The following is a 22152-nucleotide window of genomic DNA, read 5'->3' on the forward strand; positions in this document are numbered from 1 at the left end:
GCGACTCAGGCTTGCAACGAATAGTGTGGGGTACCTGGGTTAGTTTAACTATTGACTTTGCCTTTTGAGATTTTGAGGACTTTACTTTTGAGTTGTTATATATTTGTTGCGTGAAATATTTTTTTATCTAATTGTTCATGTTTTAATCATTAATGTTATATGTAAATATATTTAGTAAATTCTTTGTGTGTGTTAGAATACTTGTGGTGTGTTCATTTGTGAATTTAGTGGTTTTCCTTATTGGTAAGTGGTGGCAGAAAATTTGCACATCCAAAATTTAACAATAGTTTTACTAGTTAAAAACTGAGGTTCAGAGGGAACCCAGGGAGCGTATCCCTGGTTGGGCTAGGGGTGCTAGACTTAATTGTCCAAAACAAGATAGAATGATAGAAAATCAATCACGAGACGACCACAGCAAGTGTTGGAGATCTTTGATGTTGCTATGATTTTGGTTTAGCATTAAAATATATCTTAAATATGTTTAATTTATGTGACAGGGGACATTGAACCAATGAGAATAAATCTAAACATGCATTTATTGTCATGATACATCCATATATATTGTACTCAAACCAAAGGAATGCTTCTGCTTCCCCCGGAAGTGAGAGTGGGAAAGCCCCATTCTCGGGGTGAAGAGTCAGTGGGAGAGATCTCACTCTCTTGATCTTGTGACCATTTGGTGATATTGGTCTGTGGGGGTCAGTCACCTGTTCTTTGTTCTTGTGACTATTTGGTAATAATAGTCTGTGGGACAGATTACCTTTCCTGGTTCTCATGGATCTTCTGAGGTGGCAAGAAATTCAAAAGGGTACATAACACAAGGATAAGCTTTTTTGTTGGATTGTTAGGATTCTTAGGATTCTTGACTTAAATGCTTCACTACCCTATAAAATGTACCATCCCAGAAGACTGGACAATGAGCTTAATGATCATGGCAGGGCAACAAATGCTCAATTTATTATGAAAACCACATAGCACATTATCTTTTCAATTATTTAATATGTCAAGTTTCTGTCCTAAGTTCAGATGAGATCATTCCTTTACTAAACAGGGAAGGGTATTAGAGAATGCAGAAAAATCTGAAAATAAGGACAGACAAGAACAGGGCAGCTTTATACAAACCAGATTCCAAAAAATTTGGGACACTATACAAATCGTGAATAAAAACTGAATGCAATGATGTAGAGGTGCCAACTTCTAATATTTTATTCAGAATAGAACATGGACCAAAAGTTTAAACTGAGAAAATGTATCATTTTAAGGGAAAAATATGTTCATTCAGAATTTCATGGTGTCAACAAAGTTGGGACTAGGCCATTTTCACCACTGTGTGGCATCTCCCCTTCTTACAACACTCAACAGACATCTGGGGATCGAGGGGACCAGTTTCTCAAGTTTAGAAATAGGAATGCTCTCCTATTCTTGCTAATACAGGCCTCTAACTGTTCAATCGTATTGGGATTTCTTTGTTGCACCTTCCTCTTTATGATGTGCCAAATGTTCTCTATAGGTGAAAGATCTGGACTACAGACTGGCCATTTCAGAACCCGGATCCTTCTCCTATACAGCCATGATGTTGTGATGTATGCAGAATGTGGTCTGGCATTATCCTGTTGAAAAATGCATGGTCTTCCCTGAAAGAGATGACGTCTGGATGGGAGCATATGTTGTTCTAGAACCTGAATATATTTTTCTGCATTGATGGTGCCTTTCCAGACATGCAAGCTGCATATGCCACATGCACTCATAGAACCCCATACCATGAGATATGCAGGCTTCTGAACTGAGCATTGATAACAACTTGGATTGTCCTTGTCCTCTTTGGTCTGGATGACATGGCGTCCCAGATTTCCAAAAACAACTTCGAATCGTGACTCGTCTGACCACAGAACAGTCTTCCATTTTGCCACACTCCATTTTAAATGATCCCTGGCCCAGTGAAAACACCTGAGCTTGTGGCTCTTGCTTAGAAATGGCTTCTACCTTGCACTGCAGAGTTTCAGCTGGCAACGGTGGATGGCATGGTGGATTGTGTTCACTGACAATGCTTTACAGTAGATTTTCCTTTACAGTAGTATTCCTGGTTGTGGTGCAGTATCGTTTAAGGGCCCGGAGATCACAGACATCCAGTATGGTTTTACGGCCTTGACCCACAGAGATGATGTTATGAAGATAGATGCAAATTATTTTCAATTTTTTGCTGGGTAACACCTTTCTGATATTGCTCCACTATCTTTCTGTGCAGCATTGTGGGAATTGGTGATCCTCTACCCATCTTGGCTTCTGAGAGATACTGCCACTCTGAGAAGCTCTTTTTATACTCAATCATGTTGCCAATTGACCTAATTAGTGTTAATTGGTCTTCCAGCTCTCCATTATGCTCAAATTTACTTTTTCCAGCCTCTTATTGCAACTTGTCCCAACTTTTTGGGCATTTGTTGACACCGTCAATAAATCAACATATTTTTCCTTTAAAACAACACATTTACTCAGATTGATCTACCATCTACGTTCTATTACAAATAAAATATTGACATTTGCCATCTCCACATCTTTGCATACATTTTTTTTTTTTCACAATTTGTTTAGTGTCCCAACTTTTTTGGAATCCGGTTTGTACATCAGACACAGGTGAACACGATTAGGAAACATTACACATGACAAACATGAAACTCCGGTCCAGATCCGGGGTAACCCCTTTCGGAATGGATCATGATAGTACCCTCCCTCCTAGGCACGACACCCAGCGTGCCAGCCAAAGCAGTCCACAAAGGGGGGAAGGAAGTTCATACACTTTTTGAACATGAAAGTGAAAGATAAAGTAGGGTGGTAGTAGCCTAGTGGGTAACACACTCACCTATGAACCAGAAGACCCAGGTTCAAATCCCACTTACTACCATCCCTGAGCAAGACACTTAACACTAAGTGGCTCCAGGGAAAACTGTCTCTGTAACTACTGATTGTAAGTCGCTGATAAATGCTGTAAATGTACTAAATTGAGGTGAGATGAATGAAAAATTATGACTGATCTGGCATTCATGATGGATGGTGGATGTATGTAGAACATGTCCGCAGGCGCCTGCCGTTCCAGTCAAATCTGGTCGGGTCATTCTGTCACAGCCGTTTGGCATTGCGAGGCAGGTGATCTGAGATGATGACAAGACTGATGATGGTCGAAACACGGGACGTGCATCCGGTAACACTAATAATGACCCCATGGTGAACATACATATAGAGGGCACAGGACAAACGTGAAACTATGTGAAACTAAGCCCTTCCGGACCGGATCATGACAATTGGGAAGCATATGGCATTTATTCTTTTATAATGAAAAAGCATTTGCATCCTATGAACTGATTGACATGTTTCACATGTTTTCTGACATTGTGGAATTTAGTTATTTGTTAACTGATATCTGAAGACACAAGTCATGACGAACCACCTTCATCATGAGGATAGTGTGGGATGCTGAGGATGCGTATAGTGAAGGGAATTGTATCCAGCTTCCACTTGTTGTCACATCTGCCCTGAAAAATCTACCCTGCCTCCAACTGCATCTCAACAGGCTCCAGCACTCTGACAGGATGCTGCTGGGATCTTGAGAAAATCCCATTACTCAGACATCCACCTTGATTTACACCAGAGCTCTGGTGCACTTTCGTATGGAATGTGGCTGATGGAACAGGCAAGGTAGTGACAGCAATGAGGCTTATTCCTCCATTTTCTGGTGGTGGAGCAGAGTGCTGTCTGGCTTTATTAGTCTCTAAAACCGAGCACAATAACAGACCAGTTACACTGCACAGGGTGTATATGCAAAATGTCACACACACACACACACACACACACACACACACACACACACACACACACACACATATATATATATATATATATATATATATATATATATCACACACACACACACACACACACACACTTCAACATAGACTTGTTCATGCAGTATTGCAGTATACAACCATGTACAACCAGGCATCTTTATTTTTAGAGGACATAGCATTGTTTATTCCTCTTTCCAATTTTGTTAGGGAAAAGTAATAAAAGCATATTTCTCAAAATTTCCGAGTGCTCCAAAAATGACTTATGTTTTAATAATTATTTGAAACATTCCTGGGTTTTATTGTAGCTCAGAGGAGTGTAAACATGTCTGACAACCACAGAAAATGAAATTAATTTAGTTTATCATTTAGGTCATTTAACAATCCCATTAGACAGCTGGTGAGAGAAGCCAGTTCCAGACAAGTGCCACCATGAAGCAATTTGCACATGACTGTGCGTGGGCTGCCTGTCTGACAGGTCTGACCCGAGGTATGGCCCACTCCGCTGTCTGTCAACGGAACTGAAATTATGTCTGTCTGAGCAGAGCGTAAAACGAGAAAAGGCGAGGAGGGTGAAGCGTTGTTATGCTACATTCTTCTAGTCTCTGCTCTTTTTGCTACATATGAAACTTTGCTTCTTTATCCACAAATTGGTTGCATAATCTGATTTTTACTTAACATTTTTTGCTACATTACGTGTTTTTTAAGCCTACCATGCTAATGTATTTGTGATGAAAAAATTGTGATGAACTGTGAAGAAAGTCAGTCAATGTTTTTATTTTTATGTGGCATATTTGGATTTCATAATTACATATCCTTGCAATCAGATTCTCAAAAAAATGACTCCTAAGAGTTGTAGTCTTAGTGTTTCAGAACTACTACACTTATGCAGGAGAAATCTCTCAGTTTTATTTAATGATAAACCACCAGAATCATGGGTCAGGTTTCACTGGGACGACACAGGGCTCAGTACGAATAGTAAGGTGAGAAAATTGTGAAAGTGATTGTCATTGTGAAACACTGCAGCACGGCACACGGGAAATGGGACATGACATGTCTGCAACACTAAATAGAATAAGTAATCACATGGTGTCAAGAGAACATCTCCTGAACATCTCCTGATCCTTCAGGCCACAGAGCTGCAGACAAGTGGCAGTTGGCTGATTATCAGGGTTGGTATCTCTGCCCTGTAGGGTGCTTGGTTTCCAAGGTACATGTCAGTGTCCAGTGGAAGAAACCTCTCCAACTTTTGCCCTCTTTCTCTGTTGTGTGGACTCTTGGTGACAGAGGTGGACGTGTTTTCCCTTGCTTTCCACTCTCATTGGCTCTCTATGTCAACACAAAAGGCATGGGTGGATGTATTATATACAGAGGAATAGTCATATTCTTCACTTCGTGATAAGCAATGGGATGAACATGATATCTATTATTTAACAATTGAAGTCTACATATACACTTTAATACACACATTATACACTGTCATTTTTAATACTCCTTGCCATTACCTTTTTCACTTTTCTCACAGCAGGTTTTCATCACTTTTCACTTTCATAAAGAAGCATGATAAAACAGAACATTTAACAAGAAGTGATAATTAACCCTGTTCACACCCCATTTTTTCTACTGCATTATTATTACTACCAATGGCTCAGTTGTTAATGGATAATGATCATGGATCATGACAGTGTCACAGTCAGGCACTGCTTATCACCCAGCTGCACAGATTAACCTGATAATTGAGTACTGATCATTCCCAGTTTCTGCTTATTCGACATGAGTGATTAGGACCCTAGTTGTGCATGCATAACACACAAGTAGTCTTGCATTAATGTGAGGTACTCCTGTAAACATTTAATATTTACATTAATGTGCCTGATTACTACCACACCTGTTCTCAATTAAGAAATCCCTTAAAGACATTCTAAACACATTCTAAACAATTATACATATTCTATGCTCGTTTCGCTGCTCGCTTACGGTAGCGATGCTACGGCTAGCGGCTCCAACAGATGCAGACAGGAAGACTCTGCCAGCACCGAGAACGCGCTCATCATCACAGAGCATGACGTGAGACTTAAAGAGAGTGAACACCAGGAAGGCAGCTGGACCAGACGGCATCTCGGGGACAATCCTCAGAGCCTGCGCAGACCAGCTATCAGCTGAGTCGGTGATCCCCACATGCTTCAAGGAATCCATCATTGTTCCAGTCCCAAAGAAACCCGATCCTGCCTCCCTCAACAACTACCACCCTGTGGCCCTCACCTCAGTAGTGATGAAGATCTTTGAACGGCTGGTCAGAGACTTCATAACTTCTTCACTACCAGACACACTCGACCCACTGCAGTTTGCCTACCTTCCCAATCGATCCACAGATAACGGCATCTCTCATGTCCTCCACACAACACTCACCCACCTGGACACTCGGAAGGGAAACTATGTTATTATGCTTTTCATTGACTACAGTTCAACATTTAACACGATAATCCCTTCCACATTCACCACCAAGCTGAAGTACATGGGACTCAGCTCATCTCTCTGTAAATGGATCTCCAACTTCCTAACTGGGAAGACCCCAGGCAGTAAGGATGGGCAGGCATGTCTCCGCCACCATCACTCTCAGCACTGGAGTCCCCCAGGGCTGTGTTTTGAGCCCCCTGCTGAACTCTCTGTACACCTACGACTGTACAGCCAATACAAACTACACCACCATCATCAAGTTTGCTGACAACACCATCATGGAGGGCCTGATCTCTGACAACGACGAGACAGCCTACCTGGAGGAGATTTGAAATCTGGTGAACTGGTGCCAGAGGAACAATCTCCACCTGAACGTCAGCAAGACAAAGGAGTTAATAGTCTACTTTAGTACCAAGCAGGAGAGGACCTACCAGACCCCTGTCATCAACAGGAGCCCAGTGGAGAGAGTGGACAGCTTCCGTTACCTCGGTGTTCACATCACGCAGGACCTATCATGGTCCTGTCACATCAACACCATGCTGAAAAAGGCCCTGCAGCATTTCTACCACCTCAGACGCATGAGAGACTTTAGATTGCCCTCCGAGGTGCTCAGGAACTTCTACTCTTGCATCATAGAGAGCATCCGGATGAGAAACATCTCAATCAGGACAGGTGAGCCCTACAGAGGGTGGTCCAATCAGCTGAACGGATCATCTGTACCAAGAGGGCTGACATTCAATCAATGTACAGCAAACGGTGCTGGACCAGGACCAGGAAGATTTGGTGTAATATTTGGTTATGTTTGCAATTTTTGCATTTTGGTTCATTGTTTACTTGCAATATTTGCAATAATCTGGTCTGTAGCAGTCACTAAAAGCATTCCACTGCATATCATATCGAGTATGACTGTGTATGTGACAAAAAAAATTGAATTTGATAAATAAGCCCTGCCTGACAGAGATCAAAAGAACCTGGAAAGCTAAGCCTCCTGTTGAGATCCAAAGGAATTCAGGAACAAATTAGATAGATCTCAGTTACTTTCTGTCAGTCTGGAGAAGGTTATAATGCAATTTCAAAAGGTTTCAGACTCCAGAAATGTAAAATAGCAATGTAAAAATGGACACCAGAACAATGGAGATTTCAGCGACGAAGAGAGGCCATCAGAGAACTGTGATGACCTTGTTTATCTGACTCCATTCTCCAAGATTCGCCCTCTGCCTCTTTTGTGTGGACTATTGGTGAAAGGTGGACTCATGTTTTCCCTTGCTTTCCACTGTCATTGGCTCTGTGTCGACACAAAAGGCAAGGGTGGCTGTATTATATATACAAGAATGTTCATATTCTTCACTTGGTGATAAGCAATGGGGTGAACACAATATGTATTCTTTCACAATTTAAGACTATTTTTATACTTTTTAAGTCCCTACTTGTCCTTCCACTCAACAGGCTCTTACTACATCTCATTCCATTTTGTTTTACATTTCATTTTCATTGCAATCCAGTGCTGACCAGAAGAGGGTGGTTTCCCTTTGTTGATTCTAGGTTTGTTTCAAGGTTTTCTCCTTGTCACTGTTGCCTCTGGCTTGCTCTGGGGCTTAGAGCACTGTTCTATTTGTTAGGCACTTTGTGACAATGTACATTGTAGAAAGCACCATATAAATAAAGATCGATTGATCAAACCTCAAGACTTTATGGAAAATTACATTTGGCCTAAAAGTAACACCGCATTTCTGAAAAAGAATCATACCAACAGTAAAATATGGTGTTGGTACTGTGATGGTCTGGGGCTGATTTGCTATTGAGGATGAAGAATGTTTTATGGACACTAACTAGTTATTGCTCTTATAAATGGCTTGCAGTTGACCTCCCACAGTGACGTTTTTTAGCATGACACATAAATACCCAAGAATGAATTCTACCATCAAAATCAACAGACAAAATATAAACACAGCTCTTTAATAACACAAAGTCAAAAATCAGCAAATGTTGCAGATGTGCTGAAGATGCAGTAACTACAGTAAGCCGCACCTTAATGTGTGATGAATCAGCTAGATTTAAAGAAGCCTTGGGGATGATGCCTAGAAGGGGACCATTTCAGCCATATTGGAACAGCTTAATGCTACAAGCCAGCGTCTATAAATTGGAGATGAGGGACATGTGGCCTCCACAACAGTCCCACATTTTTTTACCCGAGCCATGGCTGATATCCTCAAACCCCTGTTGGACACAGGCATCTGCAGAAGGCAGACCGCGTAATTCAAACAATAGGATTAAATTAAACAAAAAAGGCACAAATCGCACCAAAGGTGCTTCAATATCTTGGTTACACAATAAACAAAACCACCGGGCACTAGCAGAAAATAGTCAAAAGTGCATTGCGGAGCAACCCTGTCCACACATTAAATGCATTTCAGAAATTAGTCGGCACCACAAATGACTTTTCCCAATTTATTCCCAACTTCGGAGGAACAGCAAGGTCTCAGCAAGGGATAAAAAACTATTCACGTTTTGCACTGGACAGAGAAACACAAACAAGCCTTTACCAGATGAAAACAATGTTTGTGTTCAACCCCAGCATTAAAGATGCCTGAGATGCCAAGTCGTTCATTTACATTTACATTTACAGCATTTATCAGACACCCTTATCCAGAGCGACTTACAATCAGTAGTTACAGGGACAGTCCCCCTGGAGCAATTTAGGGTTAAGTGTCTTGCTCAGGGACACAATGGTAGTAAGCGAGATTTGAACCTGGGTCTTCTGGTTCATAGGCGAGTGTGTTACCCACTTGGCTACTACCACCCTCGTTCCACATACAGGTTGATGTACATGAAAATGTGATTTGTCATTTTTCATACATTGCACACACCCGTACAAAGTCTAATTAAAGGCATATCTTTACAGAGAATGGCAACATGGCTGGCAGACATACAGTCGCGCAACATTACAACAATATATCAATGCATACTGCCACATCCACAGAAGATGACCAACCTCCCTCCTCCCATCCTCACATCATTCTACCGAGGGACCATTGAGAATGTTCTCTGCTGCTACATTATTGTATGGTATGGGATAGTGAACACAGCAGAGCACATCATCTGGGTTCCACTTCTACCATCTCCCAGCTCTACGAGAAACACCTCATCAGTCAAGCTTGGAACATAATGAAGGACTCAAATGATTGGCCAATGAACGTGATTCTGAGAAACCCCGGACTTTTGCCTGTATTAGGGAAAAAGTAAAGTGTAGGAGTTTAAGGGCTATACAACATATAAATCCATATAAACATATCATACAAAGCCTTGTATTTTTGTATTTCTGTTCACTCCGTTTTGGTTCAAATCATGAACCACCAAGGTGCCACTGAGCAAGATACCATCTTGGTACCCATACACTGCCCACACAACCTGATTGGTTAAATGCAGAGGACACATTTTGTGTCACTGTATGCTATGCATCATAATGACTATCACTTCACTTTCTCTAATTCCCCAAAGACCATGCAGCTGCTTTCTCTGTCCTTCTCAATCAACACCCTGAGAGCAAACATTATATATCTGTAATGCTCTTTCCTGGCATGAAACTATCACCTCTGTTTGTAAGATTGCTTAAACCACTCGTTTGCATAAATTCAGGCTGTGACTGATCAATTTATTGCCCTCTAGTTACCGCAGCTCTGTACATCACCCTTTTCTTGAAAAGTGGTCCCATCCCACTTCTTCACTCATCAGGCATCCTCTGTTTCCAAAACTGTATTAAATAATTCACCTTCAAACATTTCTACACTTCCTAGTTTAGTCTTAAACAAGTGCCATATTTGCCATAATTAATTGTGCATATGAGCGAAGTGCCCAGGATTTCATATTAAATAATAGTACATAAAATTTAGTGTACACAAATATTATTTACAGATAAAAATGCTGTATTTGTGTTTTGATCTTTAAAATATCATTGCATGTAAGCATCACTTAACTATCCACTCTAAAAGCATAATAGGTAGTGCAGTCTGCTGAGCAGTGTGAATTGGTGAGTTGGAATAAATAGCTTTGATGAAGGATATATCTGAAGTGTTGTAACATTCTGTCTCATGCATGAGCAGAAACATGGTGGCTCTGACGATTTCACTATAATATACAGGATTGTATCCTACTACAATTGCAGGCTGTTACTGTTGGCCAGTTATAAACTGGAAAACATTTCAGTCAGAGGTGACGCCATTGTCTCAATCTCAAATCAGTTTTCCATTGTCTATGCTTGATTTGTTTTGTTTGTTCCCGTTGGTATCAAGAATAAAACATTTTTGATTGTGCATGCAGTCAAATTGGCAATGCTCTGGAGGTCTGTCTGAGGCTGAGCTGTCCAAAAACCAATCCAGTGGCATGTGTAGGATGACCTTGACATGATCTATTAAGCAGCACAAAATCCAGGCTGGATTCCTCTCAAATAGGGTACACGTATGGGAAAAAGAGGACTTCTTCTCATCCTGTTTGTTACCTCTTTTTGCAATCACTGTCATCTTGCATATTTTGCAAGTTGTTTTTCTAATCCTAAATCAAAACCCTGTTGAGATTATGGATGTTGCACTAGTTTTTTTTTTTTTTGGTTGCTGTTGTTTTGTGCACTTTCCAAAACAAATGTCTAGTGGTGCCAGTAGGCGTGGTTTTGCACATTTGATTCAACTTGATTGCAACATTTTCATGGATGAGGACCGATAGGGCGGAATTTATATCTTATACTGTTTATACCATAGTCCCAGTTGTAAGTCAGTCCCTCCAGGATTTCACCATAGACTTTTGTGATTGTTGTGAGCTAAAGGGATGTTGTCCGGTCCTGCTGCCTTGCAGGGGTTTCTGTACTTGCTATGAAACTGCCAAAATCTTACATTTATTTATGCATAATATAAAACAAATAAAATCAAATCATGCCATTTTTTAAAATAATACTCTGAAATAATTTTTCCAACAAAGTGTTTCTGAAATTACTATTGTTACGTCCCTGGACGTATGCTCCCACGTGTTCTGTGTGTCTGGCTGTGTTTTTTGCGTTCTGTGCCTTTTAGGTTGACTTCGTGGGAGGAGTTGAGGGATATAGGTGTCATCATTGCAGGTCTCTCATTCAATTCGCACATAGATAATGTCACTAGGATAGCATTCTTTCACCTTAGCAATATTGCGAAGATAAGAAATATCATTTCAATGCATGATGCAGAAAAGTTGGTCCATGCATTTATTACATTATTGTCTGGATGCTCTAGTAGGTGCATGAGTAAACTCCAGCTAGTACAGAATGCTGCAGCCAGAGTTCTAACCAGAACCAGGAAATTTGACCACATCACCCCAGTCTTACAATCACTGCACTGGTTACCCATCAAATTTAGGATTGACTACAAAATCCTACTTTTAACCTATAAAGCTCTAAATGGTCTCGCCCCACAGTACCTGAGTGAACTTTTGGTTCTTTACGAACCGCCACGCCCCCTTCGATCAATGGGTGCGGGGTCACTACTGGTACCAAAGGTGCAGAAGGTCACAGCTGGGAGCAGATCCTTCTCCTATAAAGCTCCGCAGTTGTGGAACAGCTTGCCTGTCAGTGTCCGGGACTCAGACACCGTCTCAGTGTTTAAATCCAATCTCAAAACCTATCTGTTTTCTCTGGCTTTTTGCTAAAGTCCTAGACACTCATTTAACTTCACTTTGACACAGTGTCAATTATAAAGTCCAGTTTATCACAGAGTCCCCCTGTTCGACACAGACAAAGTTAAATTCACTCTAGTAAGGCTGTCCTAGTTAGGGTACCGGGCCACTGTAGCACCAATATACCACTATAACCACATATTTCAGTATCGGTCGTACAGTGCAACCGTCTGCCGCTGCTTCTGTTTGTTTTTCTCCGAGACACAAAATCAAGCACCCAGACTACTGGCAGACCCCAGTGAAGAGACCAGCAAATAAACCCTGGTTCCTGACAACTGCTTAACAAGGACATACCATGAAACGAACCAGAGGGTCACCACAGCCACCACCACCGTTACAACTACAGCTATAGGGATCTTCAAATGGACCATTATGGACACATAATCTAGACCATGACACTGACTACATCCTGGACTTCTCCAACCCTACAACTGTAGGACTTATTATTATATCATCCCCAACCCTGCACTGACACCATTTGCAGGCTCACTCTACCCTGGAAGGGGGTCCCTCTCTGTATCACTCCTTCCCAAGGATTCTTCCTTTCTTTTTTTTCTCTCTCCTAGAGTTTTTTTTGTGTGGAGTTTTTCCTTGTGTGCAGAATGGTCAAGTGTAGGGGGTGTCAACTGTAGGGCCTGTCAAAGCCCATTGAGACATACTGTATGTGATTTTGGGCTATATAAGAAATAAATGTTGTTGTAAATGTTGTTTTAGTTATCCCTGCTGTTATCCCATCCCTTCCTTTAGGCTGTTTTGATGTTGTCCTGAGTCCTCTGTCTTATTGAACCTGTTAGCACACTGTAAATAAAAGCACTGTTTGTATCGTTTGTTTGGTTGCATGTGTTACAGTGGACCTCCTCCTCTCCACACCCTTGTTGCGTTTCTGAGACCCCTAGACTTAGGAACGTGACAAATGGGGGCTTGTCCGGGATGTTTTTTTCCTTGGTTTGGTGTTTGTGAGCAGAATCATATATCCGGTAAGTTAGGGTGTCTCTTGGGGTCTTTGCTGTGGCAATGCCCTCCCTGCAGAGCACCACTTTTGTTATTTTGCTTTGTTATTTTTTCTTTCTTTCTTTTGGAGCTAATCCGGGTGGGGGTACGCCGTCACACGGACAGCCTCAGCTTGAGTCTGATCGGGGTGACGTTCGGCGTTCAAAGTTGCCTCCAATCGGTACCCTCCGAAGACGAGATAGGTTAAGGTAACTTTTGTTAGGCATGTTTAGGACCGGATTTACAATTTTGCTGTTGTGTTTGTGGCCTCAGGTATACGTTCGGTGGAGAGAAGTTTGTGTAGGCTTGGGTGGTTATTAGTATTCAGCTTTTAGTTTTTTGGCGTACAAGTTTGTGTGGGGCAGTTGATCTGTTTGTGTACACAGGTATGGATCTAATGTTAGCCCAAGATTCATTTTGTGTGTGGTGGCTGTGTTCGTATAATTTTTGTGGACATTCGTTAGTACTCCTTCTGCATTTGTTTGGCACAGTGTTTGAAAGAGACGCTGTTTGAATTGCCGTGTGGTGTTCGCTCACTCTCAGTAGTGAGGTTCTTCGGCGGAAGGATACTGTTTCAGTTGTGGAGCGTGTTGGTTAATAGGAACGTTTTTCCCAGCCCTGCCTGCTGATGTGCTCTCGTCAAGCATTTCTGCCGATCCGGCGAGTGACTCTGAGGCGGATGTAAAAATCCGTGAGTGCTCATTGGAGAAGCGTGAGTGGCTTGATTCAGCGAGAGTTTGTCCAGAATGCGAATACCGTAACTACGGGCTTGCAAGATGGTGCAGGAGCTTCAGCTTTTTGCCAACTGGAGTGTCAGCATGAGCTTGAGCTCAGAAAGTTGGAGCAGCAGGTTGGAATGGAACGTGACTAAGTACCAGAGTAAGCACTGAGTGTGCTTCTGTCAAGTACAGCGGTTTGTAGTGCAGTGTTGTGGGTTGTAAGGTGTTTTGGACTTGGCTGACTGGTGCTCGTTGGGTGGATCCTGGACTAAATGAACACTAATAATGTCTCAATGACTCTGATGGACTAATTAGGGGAGACTGGGTATTGGTCGTGGGTAGATTTGTATGCCTGATAAATAGGGCCCACCTTGCATCGTGGGGGGGCGGAGAGAACGGTGACGAGGAACCGGAACCGGGACTCGTGACGTCACCAGCGGCGCGAACGGCAGCGACGCGACCAGACGCCGGACGGGGAGCCGGCGGCGTAGTGGAGGCGGAGCGGCCAGCGGCGCTACAACCAGTAACCGACAACGCGAGCTAAGTACCCCGTAAAGGGACGTCAGAGTTGTAATTTCCGGTTAACGCCTTATTGTATGTGGACCTGAATCATTCCATTGAGCAGCCCGACGATGTTTGTGTTGCAGCGGGATCCGCGTATAGCGACGGCGGCCGACGAGGGAAGGAAGCGTGGACGGAGTGGAACGGCGCCTGTTCTTGTTGCGTTTTCATTCATACGGCCTGGCCGGAAACTGGGCGGAGCTTGTCGCCGAGTATTCCGGAGGGCGACGTGGGCGTGTTCGCGGGATCCTGGACTGCGTGATCCGGCGCAGCTGCGGAGTGGAGCGCGCGGAGACCGACGTGTGAACACTTCCGGTTTGGCAATTCGTGCGACCATTCGTTTCGTGGGTTGGGTAGACTAGTTTTCATACTGGTCGGGGTGAGCCGACCAGTATTTTTAAGATCTTTTCTTATTAGATAGGTATTTTTACATAGGTATAGGTTTTAGGTAATTAGTAATGCTGTGTGTATGGGGGTTAAGATAACCAGCCTGGTTTGTCACCATACTGATTTTATTACCCACCCAACCTTCTTAAAATGTGCATTTGTGGTACTTCACTTGCGGTTTGAAAACATGTGTTGTGTGATCTCCGATTTCTGATGAATTGTGGGTTTGTATGTGTGCTCTAAATTGTTGTCACGATTTGCTGTGTGTACTGGGGAGGGTGGCATTAACCTGGCAGTACTAGTGAGGTGTAACCGTTCCTGGCAGTGTTATTCTCCTACGCCCCCAACATGCATTTTGTCTGTTATTTAAATATTAAATAGTGTATTGTTTGAATCATACTTTGCGGGTTGCCTGTGTCTGGGGTGGACAAAGTGGAAGTAATAAGTAACCTTACGGTCACGACACTTTTGTGTAAAGCTCCCGTTCGGGTTAAGTCTAGGACTGCTGTTGTATGGGGTGCGTCTGTTTGTGGGCCTACTGTCTCTTAGGTTATTAGTCCCCAAGAGCAGTGTGGAGTGCCCAGTTCGCCCTATTATTTTTCCCCATCACTGACATTTTTGTATTTCTGTGGAAGTGGGGGAAATATTTCATTGGACCATAGTTTGCTTAAGTTTTGCCCTATTTTACAACCACCACCATTTTTGGTTTTGAGTATACAAATTTGTTGTCCACTGCTTGTTTTTGGACCTTCGAAAAAAATTATGTGAGATTCATTGAATAGTGCAGATATTGTATTTGAGGGGCAATGCTTTATCTTGTGCTCTCTTGGATCAACCGAAGGGTTGATATTTGGTGGTGGGGGTGTTACGTTCCTGGACGTATGCTCCCACGTGTTCTGTGTGTCTGGCTGTGTTTTTTTGCGTTCTGTCCCTTTTAGGTTGACTTCGTGGGAGTAGTTGAGGCCTACCAGCTCCATCTGTCATTGGTCACCTCCACCTATTTAAAGAGACTTCAGATGGTGTTCGGGAGGTCCCCAGGGTCTGCTAGGCCCTTATGTTTTTGGGAGGTCCCCAGGGTCCACGGAGATCTGCATGGAGCTCTGTTGGGGATCTCATTCGTGTTTCTTGTTGCTTTGTGTGATAGACCCTTTGTTGTTAGCCTGTTAGCTGTCGTGCCGTTTTTGGTAACTTGTACATGTTTTAGTTATCCCTTCCTTTAGGCTGTTTTGATGTTGGTTAGCTGTCCTGAGTCCTCTGTCTTATTGAACCTGTTAGCACACTGTAAATAAAAGCACTGTTTGTATCGTTTGTTTGGTTGCATGTGTAACAGTGGACCTCCTACTCTTCACACCCTTGTTGCGTTTCTGAGACCCCTAGACTTAGGAACGTGACACTATATTTGTCTAGAATAACAAACATAATTGAAAAATAAACCTTGACTTAATACAAGAACAAAAGTCATTCTTGTGACAGATCTGGAAGTCAGAGCCTCCGTCAGGTTGATTTGCCTTGGCTGTTCGCACATGTCTGCAACCCTCATTGAGAGCTTTGCAGTAGAAAAATGTTTTTCAAAGTGAGTGTTCTACCACACGTTGCATGAAGTACAAAATAGTTCTCCATCACTTTTGTGCAAAACAATTGTACTTTTTTGTAAATTGTAATTTTTAACTTATTTTTTGGGTAAATGAGTAGCATTCCTCTTGCACATGTTCTGTAGCATGGCAATAAAACTGATTACATTTGAGAGACTCAAAATGCACTCAATGCAGATTGGCTAAATTCCTGTAGGAATTGTCAAGTTACCCAGTTAAACCCTATGGAAGCAGCAAGGGTGTTCTAACTTTTTCATTTGTCTTTTTGCTTTGTTTTTGTTAACATTTGTTTGTTTTCATCCTTCCTACTACGTCCCTTCCTACTATGGTAGAAAACATCATCTTCTGTGTTCAGTAGAACTAAGAAATTTATACAGTTTTGAAAGTATCTGAGGGTAAATTATGATTTTTGGATAAATTATCCTTTAAACCACGTTTTAGATTGATATTTAAATCATACTTGCACATTTCAGTGAAAATTAATTGCTTAATGTCAGTTTGTCGTTAAAAAAATATTACAGAGTTTAATAGCATATCTGGCAAAAACTTGGAATCAGAATTCTTTCAAGAACTGGACAAACTCACTAAGCGTTTCCTTAATATCTTCAGGACTAAAGGTGGAGACATTGGCGCTAAACTTAAGAAGATTGTGCACCAGATTGAAAATTATGTAAGATCCTCAGACACATTAGTTTTTTTATATTAAAACTGTTTTTTGCTTGTTCTTCCTCTGTCTTGTGTTAGTGTTATGAGCTCTGTTAAGTTGTAATTTATCATAACTTTAGCAGAGGAACAATCTCCACCTGAACATCAGCAAGATAAAGGATTAATAGTGGACTTCAGTACCAAGCAGGAGAGGACCTATCCAACCCCTGTCATCAACAGGAGTCCAGTTGAGAGAGTGGACAGCTTTTGATACCTCGGTGTTCACATCATACAGGACCTTACAGAGGGTGGTTTGATCAGCCGAATGCATCATCTGTACCAAGCTTCCTGACCTTCAATCCATCTACAGCAAATGGTGCTGGACCAGGGCCAGGAAGATAGTGAAGGACCTCAGCCACCCCGACAATGGACTGTTCTCTCTGCTACGATCAGGGAAGTGCTTTCGCTCCCTGAAGTCCATCACAGAGAGAATGAGGAGGAGCTTCTTCCCACAGGCTATCCGAGCTCTCAACCACAAGACTACACAGAACTCCATTACACTCCAGCACTTACACTTTCAATCACTCTGGACTCTTTGCACAAAATCTCTGCTCTTTATCCTTTTTTTTTTTTTTTTGCTTTCTTAATCTTATACATTGACTTTCACTCATTTACACACCTTTACACACTTCACTCATGTACATACTCATTTACATACAGTGTAATATTTGGTTATATTTGCAATATTTGCATATTGATTTTCATTGTATACTTGCAACATTTGCAATACTGTGGTCTGTAGCAGTCGCAAAAAGCATTTCACTGCATATCATACCGTGTATGACTATGTATGTGACAAATAAAATAAAATTTGAATTTTAAATCCAACATCAACGTGAGGTGAACCGTTGTTCTTCATGGACTTCCATTCCTTCTCAGGGAGGAGGACCCCACCGATTTTTACGAGACCTGTTTTGTAAGTAGTTTTGTCTGTTTAAAGAGCAATTTTAAATAAGAATCACATCACAGTTTTGAGATTTGAACAGTCAGGAAACTGAAACAAAGAAAGGGGTAGGCAAGGACCAAAAAAAAAGACAGTAAGAAGACACATTTTATATTAAATAAAGGACATTAAAAACAATAGTACATTTACATTTACCAGACGCCCTTATCCAGAGCGACTTACAATCAGTTGTTACAGGGACAGTCCCCCTGGAGCAACTTAGGGTTAAGTGTCTTGCTCAGGGACACAATGGTAGTAAGTGGTACTTGAACCTGGGTCTTCTGGGTCATAGACGAGTGTGTTACCCCTAGGCTACTACCACCCCTTAGTAAAAAGGAGAATAGACAGGAGGTTGGAAATTTCGATAGGTAGGAAGAATAAAGGACAGACGCAAGAGTGTCAGGATTGACGGCACCTGGACTCATCACCTGTGCCCAGTTCCGGGCAGCATTTAAAAGCCCGGGATTTCCGTCCCTTCGGGAGCAGCGACATTTTAGTGGACTCTGGTGTACTTGTGTTTTGAGGTCTGGCAATCGCCATACACCTGCGGGCTCTTTTGTGTTGATCCCTTTTTATTTCCCTTTTCGGCCACCATGCTTGTGTTTATTTGTGTTTATTTATTATTATTAATAAATCCTTGTTTCCCGAATGTCCCGCCTCTGCGCTTCCCGTCATGACAAAGAGGTAGTAAGTAAATATTTATATTTATTTGACATTTATAGGCAATTTATAAAAAAAAAAACAATAATTCTCCACAATTATGTATTTTGATAATTTTTTGGAATATCAAATTATTAATTAATTAATGTAGCTGGCCTTCAGTTTGAGTTGTCTTTTCATTCAATGGTTTGAATGTTTGTATTCTTTCCTGCATCCATTGACGTGTCCTGATTAAATATACAGGCCTTTTCAAACATATTATGGTGTTATTAATTTAGTTTCAATATTTAATCTGCATATTTGCTCTTAAAGATGTTTTGTGGCTTACTTTGACCTCATTATTGCTATTTGCCCAGCTTTTAGGACTGTGATGAAGACCTGTCTGACATTACAATTGGAAATGTGATGGTGATTTCAGAGCACTCTGCAACCGCAACACTACCCTACTCTCTGCATCTTGATGCCACAACAACAGCTATTATTTTCAAAGGTAACGTGGAAAATCTTTCACAAGCAACGTGTCTGCTCTTTGGACTGATTTATGCTCTAAACTGAAGCTCTGAAGAGCACATTTGATTTCATACAGAGAGTGATTTTGTCTCTTTGCCATAAGTCACTCAAAGCTAAAATCCAATTACTAAAAAAATGCTTAATGCAGTAATAGGTCATTGCCATGATGTGGTTTTTTTTGTTTGTTTGTGGTTCATTACTGGTTCATTGCTAAGTTAAGTTTGAGTGAATAAATCTGTCTTTAAGAGAACTCTAAAGAAAATTGTTCAGTACTACACTGATAGTGTTTTCCAGTTGTTGAAACTGGACCTGGTACGACAGACAATTCTGAAAACAGAATACCACCTCAGTCAGGAACAGGTGGAAGTCAAGATTGCCAAGAAGACAGCAGAGGTCTTGTCAAGCTCCTCCACTCATTCCGCACAAGACGCATACACATGGTGGGACTTGGTGTTTCGTAATTGTGTCATCGGCAGTGCATTCATCTTTTTCTTTTCGCTGGTACAGTGTTGCGACTTTCAGGGCGTACTCAGAGCGCTGCGATCGTACACCAGGACGCAATTTCTTCTTAGTTCCCTACAACTACCTACATCCCATCAACCCTGAGGACAGAATCCAGTGCTGCCAGACTACCTCAGTGACCCCTTGTGCACTATGCCTCAATTGCCCCACAGGGTCAAGGGGAGATTGTAAGTTTCTGACACAACCAACCTGTTACAGCAGGACTCATCCTGTCACCCTCAAAGTACCATAAGAACCAGGAAATGTAATGTGTCCCATAGACTATCATTACCAAACGGTCACATGAATGAAGCACAGGTGGTCTCCCCCACAGACCATCATTTCCAGATGGTCACGAGACCATCTCACTCTCAATAATGTCTTCTGTCACATAAGATTAACACATCTAAAATATAATGAATATTCCAGTGTTTAACTCATACCTGCTATGGGAAGAGGATTTTTACATTGGGCTGTAAAAGCCAAAACACTAAACCATAGCAAGATCAAAGGTCTCTAACCATTGCTTTTTTGTTTTCTGACCCCGCAAAGTGATCCATGTCGAGCATACAAAAGGGAAAGTAACATGCCACTTGGGGAGTCATTGTATTCAGTGACCTGTATTCTTTATGTCCAGTGCTGAGTGTACCATCAGTTAGGTACATTGGATTGATTCTTATCATTCAATACTGTTTTATGGGAATGTGTAAACTTGTATTAGTACAATAAGGCAATTATATTTACCACCTTTGTAAAAGCTGTGAAGCTTGTGCGTGCGTATCATCCTCGCCATAGTGTTTTCATCATTGAATATATTGTAAGTAAACTTTTGGTACCTCTTTGCACTATCTTAGCTACCCTGGATTACTCACCACACCAATCTTCAATACCCTTGTGCTCCCCTGACCCTAGACAATAGGGGAGTTTGTAACAAGTCTTTAGGTTGAAAATCCTCTATGCCTCCCACTGATGGAGCCTTTAATTAGTAAAAGTACATCATTTTGTGGAAAAGACTCGATCGTTGCTGATGAACTTTAGGTTTGTAGTGGATTGATTAAGGACATCTTGAACTGTTGTTGCTCATGGCACATTGCAAAGTACCAAGCACTAATTCTGTCTACATCTTAAGTGCAAGTGGGAGCAGTGTTTGGGGATTGTACCTTGATCAAGGGGACCTCAGTGGAACCTTAACCCTTCAAATACGAGTTTTCTTCATTACCCGCTAGGCCACCACTGGAATACTTGATGTAAGAAGGCACTTCAAATCCTTGCCTACAGGGGACACTGCAACTTGAAATGTAGACAGAATTAGTGCTTGGTACTTTGCAATGTGCCATGAGCAACAACAGTTCAAGATGTCCTTAATCAATCCACTACAAACCTAAAGTTCATCAGCAACGATCGAGTCTTTTCCACAAAATGATGTACTTTTACTAATTAAAGGCTCCATCAGTGGGAGGCATAGAGGATTTTCAACCTAAAGACTTGTTACAAACTCCCCTATTGTCTAGGGTCAGGGGAGCACAAGGGTATTGAAGATTGGTGTGGTGAGTAATCCAGGGTAGCTAAGATAGTGCAAAGAGGTACCAAAAGTTTACTTACAATAAGGCAATTATATTTACCACCTTTGTAAAAGCTGTGAAGCTTGTGCGTGCGTATCATCCTCGCCATAGTGTTTTCATCATTGAATATATTGTAAGTAAACTTTTGGTACCTCTTTGCACTATCTTAGCTACCCTGGATTACTCACCACACCAATCTTCAATACCCTTGTGCTCCCCTGACCCTAGACAATAGGGGAGTTTGTAACAAGTCTTTAGGTTGAAAATCCTCTATGCCTCCCACTGATGGAGCCTTTAATTAGTAAAAGTACATCATTTTGTGGAAAAGACTCGATCGTTGCTGATGAACTTTAGGTTTGTAGTGGATTGATTAAGGACATCTTGAACTGTTGTTGCTCATGGCACATTGCAAAGTACCAAGCACTAATTCTGTCTACATCTTAAGTGCAAGTGGGAGCAGTGTTTGGGGATTGTACCTTGATCAAGGGGACCTCAGTGGAACCTTAACCCTTCAAATACGAGTTTTCTTCATTACCCGCTCGGCCACCACTGGAATACTTGATGTAAGAAGGCACTTCAAATCCTTGCCTACAGGGGACACTGCAACTTGAAAGCAATCCTGATATTACACACTAAAACCTAAAAAAAATCTAAGAATAATTTAGCTGCCACTACGTACTGTAGCACGCGTAACTTATCCACCTAAGAGGACCTGTGGCAGACAAAAAACTCATATAGGTAAACATAGGCCTCACTGTCTTGGTTTTGGGCCTTGATTTACTACATCAAACTATGCAAACTAATGCAAAGTCTAACCCTTACTGGCTCAGGCATTGTGATCCACATATTTTCTTTCAGGATGCTTGGTAAAGTATCACTGTGCAGAACAGCAGGAGCGGTAAAAACATCATCTACTGCTGACTCTACAGACAGCTTCTCCACCTCCTTTACAAGACTCCACACTCAGTTAACAATGCTGCCGTCTGAAGCACAATGCTGCCATTTTACTAAAACCAGGACAGAGGGGGAAATGGG

At 41.8% G+C, this 22152-nt stretch overlaps 2 long non-coding RNA genes across 2 annotated transcripts in view; one reads left to right on the forward strand and one right to left on the reverse strand.

Annotated features, from left to right (window-relative positions):
• Nucleotides 1-4597: 4597 nt before the first annotated feature.
• LOC114796665 (uncharacterized) overlaps nucleotides 4598-22152 on the reverse strand; it is a 40348-nt gene continuing 22793 nt past the window's right edge. Inside the window, exon 2 of the long non-coding RNA XR_003750769.1 lies at nucleotides 4598-5165. This is a non-coding gene — a long non-coding RNA (uncharacterized LOC114796665). The remainder of the gene's footprint in view (nucleotides 5166-22152) is intronic.
• On the forward strand, nucleotides 15980-17034 carry LOC114796666 (uncharacterized). The gene is made up of 3 exons (XR_003750770.1): nucleotides 15980-16217; nucleotides 16846-16906; nucleotides 17022-17034. It is a non-coding gene; the product is annotated as an uncharacterized LOC114796666 (long non-coding RNA).

This window comes from Denticeps clupeoides, chromosome 9 (genome assembly GCF_900700375.1).
Source record: "Denticeps clupeoides chromosome 9, fDenClu1.1, whole genome shotgun sequence".
In the NCBI taxonomy this organism is placed as follows: Eukaryota; Metazoa; Chordata; class Actinopteri; order Clupeiformes; family Denticipitidae; genus Denticeps; species Denticeps clupeoides.